Source organism: Osmerus eperlanus, chromosome 11 (assembly GCF_963692335.1).
Source record: "Osmerus eperlanus chromosome 11, fOsmEpe2.1, whole genome shotgun sequence".
Classification (NCBI taxonomy): Eukaryota; Metazoa; Chordata; class Actinopteri; order Osmeriformes; family Osmeridae; genus Osmerus; species Osmerus eperlanus.
In genome coordinates, this window is record NC_085028.1 from 1,790,024 (window position 1) to 1,799,213 (window position 9,190).

Sequence of the window (9,190 nt, forward strand, 5' to 3'; positions counted from 1 at the left end):
TGACTTGGTCAGCGAGAACACATCTGATTTCCCAGAAGTCATTGCAAGAACACACACTCTCAAATCTTTCTCCGTCCTCGCGGTCTTGCAAGACCGTTCTCGCAAGACGGTTGGCAAGAACGTTCTTCTCAAGTACGCAAGTACGTTTTTAGCGTTCTTCGGATTGATTAACAGCCACCATCCATGCATCCTCAATAAAAGGGGCGGATCCAGAACATTTCCAGGTATTTTTGGCATTCTTGGTGACTTGTGTACTTGGATTGGAACCATACTTGGGCAATGAAAGATTACATCAAACGAGTTCGCAAGAATAAAAGAACGAAAAAAAAACGTGGATTGATAAACAATATTATTTATGTCATGCGATACAGAAAATCCAAGACTGTTTTACTGATGAAATACTGGTTAGCTAACTAAGAAAATAATAATAAACAATATTTAAATGTCGGGGTCAGATGGCTGAGCGATTAGGGAGTCAGGCTATTAATCAGAAGGTTGTTGGTTCAATTCCCGGACGTGCAAAATCTTTTTTTAGAGTCATTCGTTCATTTCAACGGAGGGGGGGTAGCAAACTTGCTTTATTGTAGAAAGTTTTACAAATGGCTGCACACATACATGATGGTTGTTTGTCGAGTTTATTTCCGTTATTTTCAAGCAAATTTAACAATTCTTTTATGAATTATGCTCATGGCTGAACAAATTTAATTATAGCCTAATATAGTGATAATATCGTGGCATTTTACGGCGTCATTGTAGATTGTTGATATGTTTTTCTGGAGCAAAGACGAATAAATCATGTCTGATAACCACAATATTCAGCGGCGGTTTTAGACAAATGTTACTGGGGGGGGGGGGGGGGGCAAGGTGGGGCCAGTGTTTAATCAGAGGGGCACATAAAAAAACGGAAACAAATTATATTTAAAGGGGTCATTAAATGTTTTTTTGGGGGGTATTTCACACTGTTCTTTAAGGTCACCGAATAGGGTATGTAACATTGGTTGGGCTGAAAATGGCCCAGGTGCTGTTCTATGCGCCCATATGCACCCTGTGAAATAGCCCCGTGAAAAAATGTGAGGTTTTCTCCCTTTTATGGTATGCTCATGAATATATAGATGAGCTGCACGCTGATTGGTTGGTTTACAACGAGTGAAGCAGCGGAGCAAAAACGCGGCCAACAGCACTCACTGAAACATCGAAGGTGGAGACTTGAAATAAAAACGTAAAAATAAATCTATTGTGTCTACACAACACTGTTTTCAACAGATTGACTATATATCATTTGAAATGATAATGGCCGGGTTTCCCAGATTCGTTAAGAAGCTCTTAGCGCTAAGAGCTTCTTAACGAATCTGGGAAACCCGGCCAATGTTAGTTGCTTCCACTTCTGTTGTCGAAGCAAACGGGATCGACTTCGGTGGGTAACGTTACAGCTTAGCTCTAGCAACCAAACTATCGCAAATCATTCAACTCAGCTTCAGTTAGCTGTAGCTATCTTGCTGAAAAATAAAAAATAACCTGACAAAGATCAGACAAACATGCATCCTGAATTGTAGATTTACATTACAACATGGGTTATTTATTTGAATGAAACACAGTCAGGAACATGAAATAACGTTAGCCCCATTGCCAATAAACTAAATCATCACACATTCTACCTATTCTAGTTACAGGCAAGATACGTTAGCATTGCTAATAATTGTTAGCGACAAAACTATACTACAGCCTGCGGTTGTGATAAACATAAGGTTGGAACAGCACCTCTTTTCAGCAACAGCTTCATAGCAAATCTTGCTATACATTGTCCCAGGTTTTCAAAACTGTCCTCTGTGAAATGGTTTGAGCAAATGTATAACTGAGGGTTTATCTGCACAGGGATCTTCTCATAGACAAAGATCACAGCCCGTCGAGTGTTTGGTTCCTTGGGAAGACTCTGAAAGTGTCAGCATTCCCTGTACAGCCTGGAACACTGCATTTACGACCGTAGTCCATTTTCAATATCCTTGGGAAAAAAATCAGCAAATTTTGGGGCGTGACAAAGGTACAGACCAGAGCCAAAAAAGGTAAGTTCGGTGGCTTTTTCAAAACCTACACTACCGTTCAAAAGTTTGGGGTCACTAAAAAATGTCCTTATTTTTTTTTTAAAAGCACTGTTTTTTTCAATGAAGATAACGTTAAATTAATCAGAAATACACTATACATTGTTAATGTGGTAAATGACTATTCTAGGTGGAAACGTCTGGTTTTTAATGAAATATCTACATAGGTGTATAGAGGCCCATTTCCAGCAACTATTACTGTATGTGTTCGAATGGTACATTGTGTTTGCTAATTGCCTAAGAAGACTAATGGATGATTAGAAGGATTAGAATTAGAATGCCAAAGGTCTGCAATGTTGTAATTGCTGCAAATGGAGCATTATTTGACGAAAGCAAAGTTTGAAGAACAAAATTTATATTTCAAATAAAAATAATTATTTCTAATAATAATAATTAACCTTGTAAATGTCTTGACTATATTTTCTATTCATTTTGAAAGTTATTTGATAAATAAAAGTGTGAGTTTTCATGGAAAACACGAAATTGTCTGGGTGACCCCAAACTTTTGAACGGTAGTGTACATTTTTACAGCTACATTTTTTAATTGTGAGATTTGCATAGGAAAGAGGTGTCAATGGACTTTGAGGTTCACTGTATGTCCATTTTACCCACTGAACTGTTGTTATTCAACTGTGACAAGGTAAATTCGTTTTTTCAATCAATGTTAAACATTAAATACTTTAATTTAGCTTTACATTAAAATCATACAAACGGCTCTGGCTCTCCCTCTTCCAGCTCCTCAGCTCTATCAATACCTTGAGATGTTTCTCTCAATTTTTTATTTACTGGGGCAAAAAAGGCTGCAATGTCCCTTCCTTGTTTCATGATGACTACTAGAAGAAGAAAAACAACGTAAAAGAACCCCCATTTTATTATTCAGTCAGCTCAGGGGGGGCCACAGGGGGGCCAGGGATATTTTTACAGTGGCTCTGGCCACTGTAGGCACCTGTGTAGAACCTCCACTGACCATATTGTTATGGTCGTCGTTATATTGTTATAACTTTATGTCAGTTAACACCACAACGATGGCATTAACAATAACTGTAAACTAGTAGCCTAATAGTAAGCAACTCTCATCATCATTATAATAGTAACATAGGTATAGGCTTATTTAACTTAGCTTGCTTTGCCGAGCTAGAACAACGACGTAGCCAGATATTCAAGATTACAGTTTCTTTAATCCAACACAATACTTAAGCAGTCATACTAAAAACCATCCATCCATCATCTGCCGCTTTTCCGGGGGTCGGGTCACGGGGGCAGCAACCTAAGCAGGGAGGCCCAGACTTCCTCGGCCACTTCCAACAGCTCTTCCTGGGGGACCCCGAGGCGTTCCCAGGCCAGCCGAGAGACATAGTCCCTCCAGCGTGTCCTGGGTCTTCCCCGGGGCCTCTTCCAAGTGGGACGTGCCCAGAACACCTCACCAGGGAGGCGTCCAGGAGGCATCCTTATCAGATGCCCGAGCCACCTCAACTGGCCCCTCTCGACGCGGAGGAGCAGCGGTTCTACTCTGAGCCCCTCCCGGATGACCGAGCTTCTCACCCTATCTCTAAGGGAGAGCCCGGACACCCTGCGAAGAAAACTCATTTTGGCCGCTTGTATTCGCGATCTCGTTCTTTCGGTCACTACCTACAGTTCGTGACCATAGGTGAGGGTAGGAACGTAGATCGACTGGTAAATAGAGAGCTTCGCCTTTCGACTCAGCTCCTTCTTCACCACGACGGACCGCTGCAAAGCCCGCATCACTGCAGACGCCGCACCGATCCGCCTGTCGATCTCGTGCTCCATTCTTCCCTCACTCGTGAACAAGACCCCGAGATACTTGAACTCCTCCGCTGGGGTCAAGATCTCCTCCCGACCCGGAGATTGCACTCCACCCTTTTCCGGTCGATAACCATGGCCTCAGATTTGGAGGTGCTGATTCCCATCCCAGCCGCTTTGCATTCGGTTGCGAACCGCTCCAGTGAGAGCTGAAGGTCACGGCCCGATGAAGCCATCAGGACCACATCATCCGCAAAAAGCAGCGACCCGATCCTGAGGTCACCAAACCGGAACCCCTCAACGCCCTGTCTGCGCCTAGAAATTCTGTCCATATAAGTTATGAACAGAATCGGTGACAAAGGGCAGCCCTGGCGGAGTCCAACCCTCACCGGGAACAAGTTTGACTTACTGCCGGCAATGCGGACCAAACTCTGGCACCGGTCGTACAGGGACCGGACAGCCCCGATCAGGGAATCCGGTACCCCGTACTTCCGGAGCACCCCCCACAAGAGCCCTCGAGGGACACGGTCGAACGCCTTTTCCAAATCCACAAAACATGTGTAGACTGGTTGGGCGAACTCCCATGCACTCTCCAGGACCCTGCCGAGGGTGTAGAGCTGGTCCACAGTTCCACGGCCAGGACGGAAACCACATTGCTCCTCCTGAATCCGAGGTTTGACAATCCGACGGACCCTCCTCTCCAGAACCCCTGAATAGACTTTCCCAGGGAGACTGAGGAGTGTGATCCCCCTAAAGTTGGAGCACACCCTCCGGTCCCCCTTTTTAAAGAGGGGAACCACCACCCCGGTCTGCCAGTCCAGAGGCACTGTCCCCGATGTCCACGCGATGTTGCAGAGTCGTGTCAACCAAGACAGCCCTACAACATCCAGAGCCTTAAGGAACTCCGGGCGGACTTCATCCACCCCAGGGGCCCTGCCACTCTAAAAACACGAAGCAAAAAGAACAACGTATATTTGATGAGTCTGAGTTGTATGTGGAACATATGTTCCATCTAAAATAGTCATATTTCTAAAGACCACGTGAAAGGAATACTACAGTACTAATAGCATTGATTTTCATAAAGTTCACATGATGTATCTGCTTCTTGATCGGACTTGTACCACATTCTGCCAGTTTTATAACCCCACTGCAATGCCTTAGCTCACACCCTCGCGACTGGTTGTCGCAAAGTATGACGTGTACAGCTAGTTGCAAGCGTGCATGAGTTTCGGAGCTAGGAACGAGCTTCTGCGCAAGACCAGGCGAGTCGGTCTGGAAAGATGGCGCGGTCCATTTCGCGCTCTCGCTTGCCTCACTGCGCCACTGAGCACTTTTCATAGAAATGAATGTGGACGCCATCTTGAAAGAGCAGGCTGGCTGTGTCTACTGTATAAAAGTCTATGGTTACAACTGCCAGGCTTTCAACTCGTGAGAGTTGATCGGGACATGGCACTCTCCGGCAAAACGAAAAGAGGTGGTATTTGTTTTTACACTAACAGTGGCTGGTGTGTAGATGTGACAGTGATTCTGCAACATTGTTCCCCGAATCTGGAATCATTTTTTATAAACTGTAAACCTTTCTACTCGCCTCGCGAGTTTGTGTCGCTCATTCTGGTAGGAGTGTACTTACGGCCGGGTCCTCAGGTTAAAGAGACCCAATGTATGCTCGCCGACCAGATTCTGAGTGTGAAGCGAGCAAATCCGGATTCCCTGGTTATCGTACTCTGCGACTTTAATAAGGGTAATCTCAGCCATGAACTCCCCAAATAGAGAAAATTCATCAAATGCCCAACCAGAAAAGGGAACACTGGACACTGCTACACTACGGTCAGTAATGCCTACCATGCCGTCCCTCGGGCAGCACTGGGTCACTGACCATGCCATGGTCCACCTGATTCCTGCATACAGGCATAAATTGAAGCTCTGTAAACCTGCTGTGAGGACATCAAAACAGTGGACCAGTGAGGCTATCGAGGATCTGCGGGCGTGCTTGGACTGTACTGACTGGGATATGTTCACAACTGCTACCAATAGTCTGGATGAGCTCACAGAGGCTGTGACGTCTTATATCAGCTTCTGTGAGGACTGCTGTATTCCAACACGCACCAGGGTGAATTTTAACAACAACAAGCCCTGGTTCTCTGCAAAGCTCAGACGGTTGCGGCTGGAGAAGGAGGAAGCTTTTAGGAGTGGAGACAGAGACAGATTCAAGGAGTTGAAGTGCAGGTTTAGCAAGGCAGTCAGAGAGGCTAAACGACTGTACTCAGAGAGACTAAAACAACAGTTCTCTGCTAACGACTCTGCTTCTGTCTGGAGAGGGCTCAGGCAGATTACCAACTACAAGCCCAGAGCCCCCCACACCACTAACGACTCCCGCCTGGCCAACAACCTGAACGAGTACTACTGCAGATTTGAAAGACAATGGGACTGTCCTGAACTACCCCTTCCTACCCAAGTGGACTCCCCCCCCTCACCACAGTGATGACTCTCTCCATTCAGGAGAGAGAAGTCAACAGACTGTTCAAGAGACAGAATCCCTCAAAGCAAATGGGCCGGACTCTGTCTCTCCTGCCACCCTCAAGCAGTGTGCTGACCAGCTGTCTCCGGTGTTCACCAACATCTTCAACACCTCCCTGGAGACATGCCACGTGCCAGCCTGTTTCAAGTCTTCCATCATCATCCCTGTGCCCAAAAAGCCAAGGCCAACAGGACATAATGACTACAGATCCGTCGCCCTGACCTCGGTGGTAATGAAGTCTTTCGAGCGCCTGGTGTAGGCACACCTCAAAGCCATCACAAACCCTCTCCTGAAGTTTGCCTACAGAGCCAACGGGTCTGTGGACGATGCAGTTAAAATGGCCCTCCACTTCACCCTACAGCACCTGGACTCCCCAGCATCCTACGCCAGGATCCTGTTTGTGGACTTCAGCTCTGCCTTCAACACCAACATCCCCGCCCTGCTTCAGGACAAGCTCTCCCAGCTGAACATGCCCGACTCCACCTGCAGGTGGATCACAGACTTCCTGTCTGACAGGAAGCAGTGCGTTAAGCTGGGAACACAAGTCTCTGACTCCCGGTCCATCAGCACCGGATCTCCTCAGGGCTGCGTCCTTTCCCCTCTGCTCTTCTCCCTGTACACCAACAGCTGCACCTCCAGTCATCCATCCGTCAAACTCCTGAAGTTTGCGGACGAAACCACCCTCATTCTCACCACCCTCACCCTCATGAGTTTGACTATAGGTGGGAAGCTGACAACCTGGTGACCAGGGGCCTCATGTATAAAGGATTGCGCAGCTTTCATACCAGAAGATGGCGTACGGCCAAAACTCAAAAAGTACCTACGCACAGAAATATTCACATGTATAAAACCGGTCGTACGGCAGGTCCTGCGCACCTTTCCTTTATAAATCACAATCAACGTGACATTGACCACACGTGAACGAGCCACTGACCCCGCCTTGCCTCCTCCCATAAATGAATATGCAGATGGACTATAAATGCGCTCCTGAGGTCATTTCTTTGTCTGAATTACCGTATTTCTTCAAATAAACGCCGCCCTCGAATAAACGCTGCAGCAAAAATGAACGGTGACTGTGAGATCGAGGTTCTGACAACAGAGGTGGAGGCGAGAAAATGTGTCCTGTTTGTCGGCCTGTCATCAGGTGTTAGTGACAAAAGAAAGTCGGCGGAGTGGAAAATTGTCACTATCTGCGCCCTTTCTTGTTTTTAACCTGTAGCACTTTGAGATTTAGCTAAATGTGAAGTGCATTACAAATAAAATCATTATTATTATTATAGGGCCATAAATAATGTGGGTTCAGAGAACCGGACCATGGCAGAAATTTAGAAGAAATGGTCCGATGTAAAACTTTAAATGCGCATCGTAACAGCATGGCAGCTATAGGGTTAGCGTGACATGCATTTCCTGAGTGATTTTGTCGTTCGTTTGACACCCTCAAGTTTAACATGTTATTAAGTGGTGGCGGATTAAACAGAAGGCTATATAGCATTTCCCGTTTTGGGTTTTGGCATTTTGATGTGATCATCCACATTAATGATCAAACTTTTATTTTTATGTTTTTTGAATAGTCAACGTCATAAACGTAGTAGTGGAAACTTTATTTTGTAATGTTTGGTGAGTTTTGGCACTTTTCATTTAGAATTCGCCACGTTACAGAGCCAGACAAGACTTTGCGGACGGTCCGCACATTCTCACGTCTGCTCAAAACTTTCTGTGACGGCCCGCACATTCTCACGTCAAGTAAATCTTTATACATCACAAAGTGTGCGTGAAAACCAGCGTACGCAAGCTTTTTGTGCGTACGCAACGTTTATACATGAGGTTTATACAACTTAGAGCTCAATGCTCTTAAGACAGTGGAGATGGTTGTGAACTTTAGAAAGAATACAGCCTCACTCACCCCCATCACCCTGAGTAACTCCCCAGTCAACACTGGGGAGTCTTTTCGCTTTCTGGGTACTATCCTCTCCCAGGACCTCAAGTGGGAACTGAACATCAGCTCTTTCACCAAGAAAGCACCAGAGAGGATGTACTACCTGTGGCAACTGAAGAAATTCAACCTGCCAAGGACAATGATGGTGCACTTTTACACAGCCATCATTAAGTCCATCCTCACCTCCTCCATCACCCTCTGGTACGCTGCTGCCACTGCCAAGGAAAAGAGCAGACTGCAGCGTATAATCCGCACTGCTGAGAAGGTGATCGGCTGCAATCTACCTACCCTCAAAGACCTGCACACTTCGAGGACCCTGAGGCGAGCGAGGAAGATTGTGGCTGATTCCTCCTACCCTGGACACTCTGTTTCAACCACTGTCCATTAGGACCAAAACCTCACGCCACAAGAAAAGTTTCTTTCCTTCCGCTACTAGGCTTATTAACAAGGCCCCAAACTGACACTGACACTGTCACTTTACCTCATACTTGAAAAAAATTCTATATTATTTTATTTATTGTATTTTATATTATATTGTATAGCCTTCGTATTTTATTTTATTTTGTTGTACATTTTCTACATTGTTATTTTGTTCATTATGTTTAAAGGTTCACTGTATGCACCTGCCCACCAAAGTAAATTCCTTGTTTGTGACCACTTACTTGGCGATTAAACACGATTCTGATTCTGAGATTGATAATATATAAAACAAATAGACAAATGGAAAAGTTAAATCAGAGATACTTGAGATGTCCGTGCTGTGTGTGTGTCATGACAACACACTTGTCAGTTTAGTGTGGATGGTTAAACTGATGGCTGACTTTCATCCCAATTTTTACTTAGTAATGGCACTAGAGATGTGAATAATTCAACGACGTT